The following is a 14,115-nucleotide window of genomic DNA, read 5'->3' as shown; positions in this document are numbered from 1 at the left end:
TAGAATGGGCATTTGTATTCAGCCCCTTTGCAAGTGGTAATGCTGCTTGGCTCATGATGAATGTGTTTGTGCTCAAAGGAGCTGTTAGCAACATTTACTGCCTTTTGAGAGGGAAACTACCTACTTTTAAGTAGATGTCTGTCATTATTTACTCTCTGAGTTCCCACACTGCATTTTAAAGAGTGCAAAATTGGAAACTTAAAGATGTATCTTGTGGTTACAGTGGAGAATTGTATGTGGCAATGTTTAAACAATTTTTGTTGTTGTTGTTATTTGGGTTTTATGCCTTGTGTTATCCTCTTTTTATCCTGAGTTGCATACTGACAGGGCTCTGGCTGTCCTGCAGTTTTCTGTCCAACAGAAAGAATGCAAAATTAAGCTTGCCATGACTCATGACTTCCAGTTTTTTTAATTTTTTATAAAGATTCTTTGAAAGCAAATGGGCCATATTTTCTGAAATTTTGAAAGCGGAAACTTGAATTCAAAAAATTATAAAATGTAAGTGTATACAAATGCCAAAATGTACAAATTAAACCATGTAACACTAATTAAAACTAGTTCAGCATGTGCTTTCAGTATTATTTTCCATGGTTAATATCACCCAGGATATACCTGCATTGCATACAGGTTGACGCCAATATCTGCTGGGACTATGTTCCTTAATATCACAAGGAAACTACGGATTATAATGAAACCTATTGAAACGAAGAGCTTCTAGCCCAAAAATACCATAGGGTTGCTCTGGAGGAACTAGAAAATGGCTAAAGAAAACATATTTTGTTGGAAATGGATATCACAGATATTGGTCTTGTGGATACAAGAGATGTATTGTATTTATGCTACTGGTACTTCTCGACCTTACCGCAGTGTTTGACACCGTTAACTACGATCTAATGATTCACCATCTTGCCATGTCCGGAGTTCGCCGTCAGGCCCTTAATTGGTTCAACTCAAGGGACAATTCTCCCCCCTTCTTCTCTTCAACATCTACGTTAGACCTCTTGCTAGTTTGGTCCGGAGTTTCGGCCTGAACTGCTACCAATATGCGGATGACACTCAACTCCTTCTGCACTTGGAGCCTGGAGCAACATCAATACCAGACAACTTCACCTTATGTCTGGAAGCTCTGTCGAACTGGCTACGTGCTAGTAAACTGAAGGTGAACCTGGCAAAGACTGACATTCTCTGGCATGGCCGCCCAACAGGTCTGACTCATCCGTTACCCACCTTCGATTGTGCCGCCCTATCTCCATCATCCACTGTTAAGAGCTTAGGTGTCGTTTTGGATTTGCAGTTGACAATGGAAACTCAGGTCGCTGCTGCCAGCAAACAGGCCTTTTTCCATCTACAACAAACGAGGCAATTGGCACTCTACCTATCTGATGAGGCTCTGGCAACAGTCATCTATGCCACGGTCACATCTAGGCTAGACTATTGCAACACCTTGTATGTTGGCCTTCCGATGTCTACAACCCGAAATCTCCGTATTGTTCGGAATGCGGCAGCCAGGTAACTCACAAGAACGCTCATGAAATGCCATATAGCACCAGTGCTACAGCATTTACATTGGCTTCCAACTGATTACCGTGGTCTGTATAAGATGCTAGTTCTGACCTTTAAAATTCTTTACGGCCAGGGTCCATCGTACCTTAGGGAACGTCACTCCTTCTCCCTTCATTGGAGGTCGCAACGACCAGCCCAACGCAACTTACTCTATATACTGGGTCCTAGAGAAGTGCACTTGGAAAGTACCAGACGCAGGGCTTTTTCTATTTCTGCCCCTGCCTTATGGAATTCCTTGCTTCCCTATATGAGAGCCATGTGTGACTTAGGGCCTTTTACTCTAGCACTTAAGACCTGGCTTTTTACTAGAACATTTGATCTATATTAATCATTAATTTCTGTATGTATGTATTTTTGTCTTTTACAATTTAGCTTGTAAATCACCTAGAGCATCTCGGATGGAGAGCGATTAATAAGTAATTAAAGGATAATGATGATGATGATGATGATGATGATGATGATGATGATTTATATTTAGGGTTGTTAGAGTGAAATACTGTTGCAACCTGCTGGAATTCCTGCCTCTATACAACCATTAAAGTACAGAAACTCTCCAATTGGTTTTATGCCAGTCTGTAATAACTATGCCCAAAGAATGCTAAGAATTATAGTTACTGAGATTTTTCTATCAGAGATCTGTAACACAACACAGAGAGCTATAGGTCCCAGGATCCTGGGTTTAAACTGTTATGCCAGTTTAAGTCTGTAATGTGGGTATCCATAGCCATTCAAGAAAGAAATGTTATGACTGGATAATAGTACTTTTTGAACCTAATCAATAATGCTTACCCATCATTCCTGAAACATTTATTTTAGAGAGCATTTGGGAGGCATTTGGGTCATATTTGTATTTTCCAAGTGTTACTCCCCCCTAGTAATATGTTACGAAAATATTTGCCTTCGCATAGTAGCAGCTAATGCATTACATGCAGTTGACAGATTGCTTCTTTAAAATAGTATTTCATGCAAGGTAGTAACCTATCACCTGACTTTACAATTGTCTTGTGTTACGAAGGTATGCAATATTGAATGCACCCGAACCTCTCTATAGTAGGAAATTGGATTGTGGATAATATTGACTATATTTCCGGAGAGTTTGACCACATTTACTAGTTGTCTTATTAAGGAACCTTGGAGGGAGAGCTTTGATAAAAAGTCCCAGGTTTCTTCAAATGACAGCTTGAAAAATACTACTGTAAGAAGAAAGTGGTTTTGATTCAACTTTTCTAGTTTCTCTTTGCCAACTCAAAAAGGACAGGAGAGGACTCATTTTCCCTCTGGGAATCTGAGTTAATTTATGTTTTGCAGGAAAAAGGTGTGTGTTGTTCTGTAATTAGAACATAGGAAAATGTTAAGATCAATCAGATTTTTAAAAGGTAGAGCCTGGGGATGTGGTTAAAATGATTCTTCTTTTAGCCTTCCTTCTATCACATTCAAATAAATCAGAACAGTTTTGTAGCTTTAAGTCATTTGGGAACCTGCTATATGAAAACTCTGGGAAACTTGTTTTTTCAACCTGTAGATGAGGCTTTGAGTGATGGCTGCACCAGTGTTTTGTTGTTGGGCATGTTGTTATTGAATATATTTCTTGAGCAGCAATTCTATATGAAGAATGACTGAAGTTTGTCCAACTTGCTGCCACCCTCAATGCACAGGGCATTTCCAGCCACTATGTTTTGAGCTCCCAAGCCTATTTAAAGTGGCCCAGGAGAGACCGTTTTAAAGCACTGGAAGTTTTCACATGCTCTTTTGTTAAAAGAACAAAAAAAGCATGCCCAGGACATATATAGACCAGGAAGACCCAAAATGTCCCCATAGCCCTTAAAGGGCATTTGAAGACGGAAACGGTTTGATTTCTTTTAGGAAAGCAGGTGCAGTAGGGGTGCAGCACTGCAAGTTCTCTTGGGGGGGGGGCATTATATGCCCCCCTAGCCTTCCACAGTTGTCCACCCCGATCTTAATGCATTGTTGGACTTGTATTGATATGTATGTGGAAGGCAGTTTTTGTAGATGGGCACACTTCTAAAAATGTACCCAGGTAATGGAGCAAGAAATTACTGCAGTGGTAAGTTATTTGTGAAGATTCAGATTTCTAATAAGAAAGTGTATCAGGCTGCTAGAGATTTACTTAGAAAGTGAATGAAAAAACTTGCTAGTTTCAGTTTGTGTATACTTAGAGAGCAGCCGCATTTGAAATAATGGGTAGTAATCTGCTCATCCTATCTGGAAAATGTGGAGAAAATTATATTCAAATCCACTGGAGAACTTTTCCTTGAGAAAAGGTTGCATTTTCCAGGACATTTTAATGCAGAAAAGCAGTGATTGTGGAGAGAGACTACAGAGATTTATAAAATTGTGTATTTTTAGTAGAAGTGAATTAGAGAAGCTTTCCTCCCTCTTCTATAACAGTAAAATTCAGATTCATCAGAATTAATTCACAATGGGATGTTGAACACTGGTGGTTGAACACACTCCTTCTCCTGAGTGTTCATGCTAAAATAAGGCACACAGGAAGAAAAACAATCGTTATTTCCATTTCATTTGGGGGCATATGTTGCTTTTGAGAATATGTTTCTATGTTTCTTGTAGAATAGTAGCATAGGCTTTTGCTTTTCACCTATGGCTACTGCTGTTCTCTCATTGTTGAGTTACCACTGGAAAGAACATAAAGAACAGAAATTCAGGGAAACTCAGCCCTCTGTTCAAGCCTGGGGAAACATGAGGTCTATTTTGGATGACATGCTGCTTTAAGGCATGCAGAGAAATGGCGGACAGTTTCCTTGATGCTGTCTTGGGTCTCAGAAACATGCCAGAAGACTTCTTTCTTTTGAAACATCTGAGCCTAAACACAGTTAGAATAAATCTATGCTTGTCTTTCAAGATTGTCTTCTCACACATACATTTTTGCCTCATGGTATAACAAACATAGAGAACAAGGGCATTGCCTTTTAAATACCCTCCCCCCCCCCCCCCCCAGAATTTCCCTTTAGTCCCCCAGTGTCTAGCATTGCAGATAATGAGATATTGAACACAATTTACAGCTAGAGTGCCTATATTTTCTGTGTCCATAGTCAACTAGTAACTGTGCTGTCTCTTTTTCTTTGGCTGCTTTAACTGTATTTATATATGTTCATTTGAGGTTTTACGTCATGGGCCATGCAAGATATTTGGGGACTAACTAAAACATTCCTTTGGAGGTACATAATTCTATTTAAGGGGCAGTGCTTTCATTTCATTCCCACTGTAGCTACAGGCCCTTGTTGTGTTTCTCCTGTGTCTGGAAACAAGTGAAGGTCATGGCTAGATGAATCACTTCTGGAAGGACCTAGCAGAACTCTGGCTGGAAATGTCTCTTTCTCTTCTTTTAACCTGTGGGCACAAGCTTGGTGTAAATAAGGTATTTATCCAGTTATAAAGACCCATTTATCACCACTTTTGAAAGAACTCACTGTTTTAGTTCGACAATAGTGTAGTACATTCACAGAAATGTCACCATAACATCTTATTTAACATTCTGAAACCAGTGCTAGTTTAATTGGAGTACAAATGGTATTTCTGCATAAAATGTTACCTCTGAGAAAGATAAAATGAGATTGATATAGTATTTATATAGCTTGACATTTGTCTTTCCTATAGAGGCTAGATTGGTTAGTTGTGTGTTCTTTGTATTACCGTATAGATTTTGTTTTTCAAACCTACAATGATAGTATAAACAGTCTGTCTGAGAGCTTCAATTGGGCTTTCTTTGAGAAATGGTTTATGAATTACAATTCTCTATAATATAGTGCACAAAGATTACTGCAGATGCAGACTGTAGCCAGGAAATCAGAAGACGCTTACTTCTTGGGAGGAGAGCAATGTCCGGTCTCGATAAAAGAGTAAAGAGTAGAGACATCAGACTGGCAACAAAGATCCGCCTAGTCAAAGCCATGGTATTGCCTGTAGTAACCTACGGATGTGAAAGCTGGACCTTAGGGAAGGCTGAGCAAAGGAAGATCGATGCTTTTGAGCTGTGGTGTTGGAGGAAAGTTCTGAGAGTGCCTTGGACTGCGAGAAGATCCAACCAGTCCATCCTCCAGGAAATAAAGCCCAACTGCTCACTGGAGGGAAGGATACTAGAGACAAAGTTGAAGTACTTTGGCCACATCATGAGGAGACAGCAAAGCCTAGAGAAGACAATTATGCTGGGGAAAGTGGAAGGCAAAAGGAAGAGGGGCCGACCAAGGGCAAGATGGATGGATGGCATCCTTGAAGTGACTGGACTGACCTTGAAGGAGCTGGGGGTGGTGACGGCCGACAGGGAGCTCTGGCGTGGGCTGGTCCATGAGGTCACGAAGAGTCGGAGACGACTGAACGAATGAACAACAACAACATAATATAGTGCCACTTTAAACCCCTTCATCACCATTACACAGATAGGATGCAGCTGATAATGAAAACAGAAAGGAACATAATAGACATATTACAATAGTTGTGTTTTGCTTAGGCATTCAGTCTGAGTTAAAGATCTTCACTTTGGGAGTTTGCGAGCAAGTCCACAGTGCTCTGAAAAAGTTCCAAAAGATATAGCCACCTCCTTTTTGGAGGGGCCATCATTGAACAAATTGCACATACATACAAATAAATAGCTCATCTCATGTGGGTTGCCATTCATATAGTACTTAGTACATTTATGTTTGCCATAGGGAGATCATTATCACAGAGACTGACATTGAACTAGGTTCCTGAATAGAATTTAAAATGAGGACATCAAAGGTCACAGGGGATAGAAACTGATGCTGTATTTTTAAACAGTTGCTGCCTCCTAATTTCTTCTGCTAGAATAAATCCAAAAACATCTCCAGGTCATATCCTTTCCTGTCATTGCCTTCAGTGTGTTGTAACAGACACCTTAAAATTAAAGCCTAAAAATTACTCATTTTCCATTTCTACAAATAAGGTTATTTTAATAAATTTTATAGTCAATCCACGTGCAAATAATTGTGTAAGTTCTAGAATGGATTTTTCAAATTTTGACGTATTTCTCCATAATGTATACATTTTGTTTTGTGTGGTGTTAAAAATCAGTTCCATGGCTTTATCAATATCATATTAAATATTTTTTTATGTTCTTGATTTTCTAGCAGACTCCTGGTCTGTTTTTATATTTCAGTTCTCCTGCCACAAATGCTAGGAAAGACATTAGCTGCTGATCTTGGTGGCCACTTTTTAAGCAGTTTATTTAGACTGTTGGAGTTCCTAGCTTTTCAGAATTCTTCCAAGACCTCAGGTGGATTGCTTGCTGAGGAATAAGATTTTTTTATGGACAGCAATGTGTGCAAGGTTGACCTGGGTGTCTAATGTTGCTGCTTGATAGCACTCCTTCCCACTCCTCTGTAAACTTGCTGACTGGATTGGTAGCAGGTTAACTTAGGACAAATGTTATGTCATGTACAATTTTGCCTTCTCCTGAAAGCCAGAGATAGCCATTGCTACCATTAGCACATGTTGCCTGAAATCTACCATCCATTCAGCACCAAGGACTGGATTGTGCCAATTCAAGGTGGCTCAGTGGAATCAAGTGAAATAGTCTCTTGATTCTTTCATCCACCTTACTCTTCCTTGCAATGGTAAAGAGGAAAGAGCCATAAGATGAAGAAGGCTTGATTCTTTGTGGCAATATAATTATTGGTTGCTGGTATTTTTTTTAGTACTTGTTAATATTACTCTTTGTTTCCTCTTAAGTTTTAAATGAATTGAGGACATTTCAGGGAGAGGAAAATGGGTGTATCATGACAAAAAGGAAAGATTGGGAAATTGGAGTGAGAGTTGATGACAAGGGAAAAAAGAAGTGACCAGCTTCTCTTTCTCTCAAATTAAGTAGCATTGTTGTTTTGCCCCCCCCCCTTTTTTTTAAGGCAGTGTGATGGGCATCTGTTTATGAGCTGAGGCATCTGCTGCTGTTGACATTCTCTGAGGTCCATATGTCTAGATTTCTCATCATTTTTTCCATGACGTTTGATTGTCACAAACTGACAGTGTTACTAATTATATATTTCCATTTACGTAGCAGAAGGAATTGCTCAGGGCTCAGTATGGAGAGGGGGTTAACAGAAGGTTTTCCTTAACACCAGCTGTTGTAGCTTTTGCTGAACAGCATCCCAGCACCTCTTTGTAAGCTTCCTCAATCCATGAAGGGAAGGGACAAAATGGTGGCTAGGTTTCTGGGCATTACAATATGCATTGTGCAGCTGTCCCCACCATAGCAAAGTGTTTTTGTAGGGAACTTCAGCACTTCACTGCTTCGCACATGGTGTGTTCAACATGGACCATTTCTTTAAATTCCTGAAACCACAGTGATGGTAGACAGAGGACCTAGGATTCTTTTCCAGAATCATTATTCTATTTGCTTGGCAGAAGTATGTGGACTAAATTGTTGTTCTAAAGTTGAAAACATTATTGAGCTGTAGAATGAAAACAGATTCTCTTTCTTTTTTCAATTAAGTGTAATTGTTGTTTTAGGGGTTCCCCCCATTTAACATGGAGGCTTTTATCTTTTATGCACATGGAGTGGACATATATGCAGTGTAGGGATGGTGGCAGTAGTTGAAACCAAGAAAACCAGTCAGGTGGGAAGGGAAACCCATTAGAGACAAAGAACAGTTGCTTCTTCTCTATTGCACTTTCAGTGCGATAGAGAAGACAGTGTGATAGAGAAGACATGATATTTTCAGGAGGGACAAAAGAGGTGTGTTGTATTGCAGCCAGGACACTCCTTATTTGTAAACACTTACCAGTGGTGCTTTTAAGTGATGTTGAACACACCACATTTGTAATTAGCTTCTGTTTTTAGTGTATTTCTCATTTTAGAGAGGTAAAAATCTAATATTTGTACCTGTTTACACTGAGCTCTTTGTTTGTCTCCCGTTTGTGAAATTGCAGTCTATTATGATTGAGAACTGGGAAATAGAGGGAGAAAACATGGAGACCGTGTCAGACTTTGTATTTCTAGGTGCAAAGATTACTGCAGACGCAGACTGCAGCCAGGAAATCAGGAAATGCTTACTTCTTGGGAGGAGAGCAATGGCCAATCTCGATAAAATAGTGAAGAGTAGAGACATCACACTGGCAATGAAGATCCACATAGTTAAAGCAATGGTATTCCCCATAGTCACCTACGGATGTGAGAGCTGGGCCTTAGGGAAGGCTGAGCGAAGGAAGATAGATGCTTTTGAACTGTGGTGCTGGAGGAAAGTTCTGAGAGTGCCTTGGACCACGAGAAGATCCAACCATTCCATACTTCAGGAAATAAAGCCCGACTACTCATTGGAGGGAAGGATAGTAGAGGCCAAGATGAAGTACTTTGGCCACCTCATGAGAAGACAGGAAAGGTTAGAGAAGACAATGATGCTGTGGGAAATGGAAGGAAAGGGGAAGGGGGGCTGACCAAGGGCAAGATGGATGGATGGTATCCTTGAAGTAACTGGATTGACCTTGAAGGAGCTGGGGTGGTGACAGCCAACAGGGAGCTCTGGTGTGGACTGGTCCATGAGGTCACGAAGAGTCAGAAATGACTGAACAACAACAGCATGAACAACAACAACATGATTTGGTTGCCTTATCATTCTCAGTTATGCTGTGTTTAACATGGCATCCCTCAATGGTCTTGCAAAAGGCTATTCTCAGGTACTTCTAAGTTGTCCATGATGTTTCAGTGGGTTGCTTAAATGGATCTGATTCCATCCTTATCCACGCATTCTGAACCCCAAGATGAAGAACTTCCTTTGAGGAACCAGGATAAGGTGGTAAGAGAAGCTGTAATGGGAACTCCCCTTCTCAGATCCTTCTTTTTGATGCTTTGAAGCAAAATATCACTGGCAAGAAAAGAATAATAGCATTAGATTCCCAGCCAGTTCAGGTTTACCAGAAGATGCACAAATAAATAAACTCACTTTCCAAATAGCTTAGGACATGTCTTAGTACTCATAGAATTCTAGTATACAATTATAATGCATCTGATGGTGTAAGAACATATTATTATTATTATTATTATTATTATTATTATTATTATTTTACCTGCCTCTCCTCATGGCTCGAGCATTATTATTTGACTACTTCACAAACCATTCGCTTCTGGGGCGAATGGGACTAGGTTGCATGCTTGCTCTGTCTTATTGGCTCACATATATATGCACACACTTATCGTGAGCCTGGTAGTCTCGCTGTAAAAAGATATTATGAAACATTTCAGTTGTTTTTGCTGTCATTGTTCATCTGCCACCTCTGCCAGGTCAACTACAAATCTTTCCCCCTTTACCCACCTCTCACATTAGCTGGCAAGTGTTTGAGTACACTGAGTGGGACAACCTGCTAATCTCTGCTCCAGCTTCCTTGATTTTCATGGTATTGACCCAAGAACCATTACAAACATAAGAATGAGGGCCCTTCCACACAGCCTTATATTGCAGAATATATATCAAGGTGGAAAATCCCACATTATCTGAGTGTGGACTCAGGTAACCCAGTTCAAAGCAGATATTGTGGGATTTTCTGCTTTGATATTCTGGGATATAAGGCTATGTGGAAGGGCCCTGAGCCAAGCTGAAGCAGGACAAAGGCAGGTCCTGGCACAGCAGCTAACCAGTTGCCTTCATAGAACTTACAAGCATGTGATTAGTATGACAATTGCACATTCCTATTCCTGATCTTGAACAACTGATTGCAGTGCTCCTGTGCCTCCAGTACTGGAGAAAATGTATACCCATTGTGACTAAAAAGTATTGCATGAAATCTTTTCCAATTCCCCTTTCAAAGTTGTCCAAGTTGACAAGTGATACATTTTTGTGGTAAGAAGTCTAATTGTGTGAGTTTTCTTTTTCTGTCCTTGAATACTACACTTTACTGGATGACTTCACATTCTTATGTATTGTGCAAAGGAAGAATTTTTCTCTACATCAGAGGTAGGCACAACTCCCTAGTGGTGTTGAAGTGTAGGTCCCAGCAGCCCTAGCCACCTTGGCCAAGAGACAGTTTGATTCTACACCTTGCCTAAATGGATACTTTTATGCACTTCTATCATGCCTCATTTTACTCTTGAGTTAAAAGCCTCGGTGCTTTAATGCTAACTACTCTAGTTCAGGAAATCCTCACTGTAAACATACTGATTGGGCTCAAAGCATTTTCAAAGTGGGGAATAAAACCAGAATGAAAATACAGGGCCTTCTTCACTCACAGCCCAGCCACCATTTTTTTGTCATAACTTGTTGGGTTGATTTGGATGATTTCCCGTCGGAGTTGTAGAACTTGCTTGCCTAAATGTTGTTTTGTGACTGTGAGATTCCCCAATTCAAGTTCCAAGAAAGGGCCTTTAACCATCAGTCATGCCATGACCTGGCTTTGTGTAAACTGTTCTTCAGAGTCCTCAGTCGCTGAATTTCATTCTTATATAAGCAAGTTGTATTTCCAAGTACTATAAACGTATTTTACCACCCCCATATATCATAGTTCCTTTCCTGAGCAGGACTTGTAATGGAAAAAATCTCTGTGCTACAGAATTGTGGGTGGCGCTGATAACTTACCTTGCAGCACAAATGATTGCTTGTTAGGAGTAGAAATTTGGTAAAGCAAATGTGAATTGATCCATTATTTCAAGGTAAATGTTTTAACATGTTCATCATGTTTTAAGCAAAAATCAATGAAGAGTGATTTTTATTCCTTTATACAGGCAGAGCAAATATTAACCCTGTCCAGCTAGTTGATTATATATCAAATGTTTAATCAGGACTTGGAGATCAGATTGATGTTAGAGAACGTGATGGACTTTTTATAAGCCTAGCAAAGCACTGCTTTCCATATACTTTCTCTGGATTCTGAGATATCTTTGTGACGGAGAGTGGTAGCAATAGGGCTTTTTTTAAAAAAAATTTTTTTTGCAGATAGCTTCAAAATGAGATAATTTGTAGGTGTGTGCAGAAGTATTGGGTTACTTGCTGGGAATTGTCAATTGTCCTTCTATGCCCCCTATATTTGTTTCTAAACAACAACAACAATTTTATTGATTAGCCAGTTGGCCTTATCAAAAACAGACAGTGCAAACACAACATACAACATATGTCTGGTCCTATTAAAATAGAATACAAATATATAGGAATTTATCAAATTAAAACCAACGTAGCTCAGCCATAGATATATGCATCAACTATCCTCGTCTCCCCTACACTGCACCCTAATCTGATATTATATTTGTTTCTAATTAAAACACAGCTGGAAATCACCATCAATCCTGACAAATTTTTAAATATATATTTAAATATATATTAGGTAATGAGCGGCATTCAAACCCTTGTGTTCCATTGCCAAATCCCACCTTGTTTGGATAATGTATTCCCATCTTTTTGCTTTAACCATTTTAAAGCATGATGTCCACCCCAATATTGGCTACAGAGTAAACTAGCTAGGGATTTCATTCTGCTAAGTATTTGATGCTATGGTTTGAAGGGTTGTTTTCAGTTTTCTTTAACCCTTGATAGTTCTAATGGGAGTTAATGTTAGTGATGACATGATGCTTAATGAACAGTTAAAGAGGAAATAAAAAAAATGCTCCAAGGAATAACGAGGATGGAGAATGTGTAATCCACAGCACACACAAATAAAAGCCTGCCTTCTTGGCCCCGTTGCTGCATACATATGTATACTTGAGTATGCATACATACTGATTTAATAATAGCAAAACAAAAATTAGATATAGAACTGAAGTTTAAAATTCATCATTAAAACTATCTAGGTAAGTCTGCCAGAAGAGATAGGTCTTCACTTGTGTCTTAAATTCCACCAGCTGATCTAGTAAAAAAAGTATAGAAAATTTTTAAACAATTTGCTATCAATACACAGTCACTGGAGAGGAACCCGTTGTGTTATGTCTTGTGCGTCTTGTCTTGTTCTTTTGTTACTTTTCAAATAAAATAACTTGAAAATTGATAAGCAAATGGCACAAAACCTAAAAATATTCCTTTGAAAGTGCCTTAAAAAGCTACTTTCAAAAGTAGCTAGAAAATGTGCTTGATTGTGTCATTTAAGTCACATCATTCCTTTCTTGTTGCTCCATTCCTGAATTATAGCTCCATTAGGTTCGCATTACCAAAAAGGTAACTTATTACCAATAACTACTAAAACTCATTGGTTTGAGATCCACTGGGATTCAATTTCAGGACCCTGCACAGATAGAAAAAAATGGAATGCTCAAGTCCCTGTTAATCAAATAGCATAGGGTAGCAGTGGAGAAAGCAGCATGTTCTGAGTGTCAAGTGTTCATTCTTGGAGATGGGATGTTGGGAGAGAATATCATGTGTGGGAGAGATGGATTTAAGTTGGGATTGCATGCTACGTACCTGCTCCCCTCTTCGTGGGATATAGGGAGATGGGGGGGGGGGGGAAATCTCAGAGCTTGTGGGGAAAGACATCCCCACAGCTGCAGTGTTTCTCCTGAAGGTAAAACACTGTTTTCTGTCATAGCTGACGCAGAATTGTGATGAAGCAGCAGGAGAAAATAGTTTGCATTGGGATGCGACCCATCCCTGCAGAGTGAAAGGCTTGGCAGTAGCAAACCTGGCTACCAATTCCACGCTCTTCCACCTGCAGTGAGCATGCCAACAGTCTGCTTCTGTCTTGCAAAGAAATGAGCAAACAGTTAAATGGGGAGATAATATTTATTAGTATTTATTAGAATCATAAAATAATGGAAAAATACATTTCTAGTTGAACCCCCTGCTATACAGGAAAAGCACACTCAAAGCACCCCCGAAAGATGGCCATCCACCTTCTGCTTAAAAGTCTCCAAGGAAGGAGTTCCCACCACACTCTAAGGCAGAGACTTCCACTGCTGAACAGTTCTTACAGTCAGGAAGTTCTTGTCCAAGTGGAATCTCCTTTCCTGTAATTTGAAGTCATTGCTCTGAGTCCTACTCTCCAAGGCAGCAGACAACAAGCTTGCTCTCTCCTCCTTATGACATCCTTTCACATATTTATACATGGCTATCATGTCTCCTCTCAACCTTCTCTTCTTCAGGCTAAGCAGACCCAGTTCTTTAAGCAGCTCCAGACCTTTGATCATTTTAGTCGCCCTCCTCTGGACACGTTCCAGTTTGTCAATACTAAATACAAGAAGAGACTGATGTAGGGACTTCTGGCTTCTTCTACTTTAAATCCACAGTGGATTGAATCTGTGGATCCTGAGTACACAGATATGACAAGCCTACTCTAGTTAGAACATTGTTATACATTTTATATCATAGTTGGGGCCTTTAATATTGTTTCATTTGTTGTCCTTGTAAACATGAAACACTCTGTGAATCTGCATGTCATCCTTGTTCAGGGGCAAACTATTCTTCTCCCTTAGCAGTTCAAGCTCAGTAGTAGATGTTCTGCCACAGCAGGATTGTTAAGCAATGTTGGAATAATGTTAAAATATCAAGATAGATTATCAGGAAAATTTTCTGCCTACATTGTATATATGTGTAGGCAGAAAATGTGCTTGATGTGATAACTTATCTTGATATTTCCCAATATTAATGTTTA

General features: G+C 39.6%; 1 protein-coding gene across 2 annotated transcripts in view; it reads left to right on the top strand.

Moving 5' to 3' along the window:
- Nucleotides 1–14,115, top strand: part of C4H1orf21 (chromosome 4 C1orf21 homolog) — a 125,087-nt gene that overhangs the window by 62,849 nt on the left and 48,123 nt on the right. The window lies entirely within an intron of this gene.

This window comes from Anolis sagrei, chromosome 4 (assembly GCF_037176765.1).
Source record: "Anolis sagrei isolate rAnoSag1 chromosome 4, rAnoSag1.mat, whole genome shotgun sequence".
Classification (NCBI taxonomy): domain Eukaryota; kingdom Metazoa; phylum Chordata; class Lepidosauria; order Squamata; family Dactyloidae; genus Anolis; species Anolis sagrei.
This window is presented reverse-complemented; position numbering and strand designations above follow the sequence as displayed.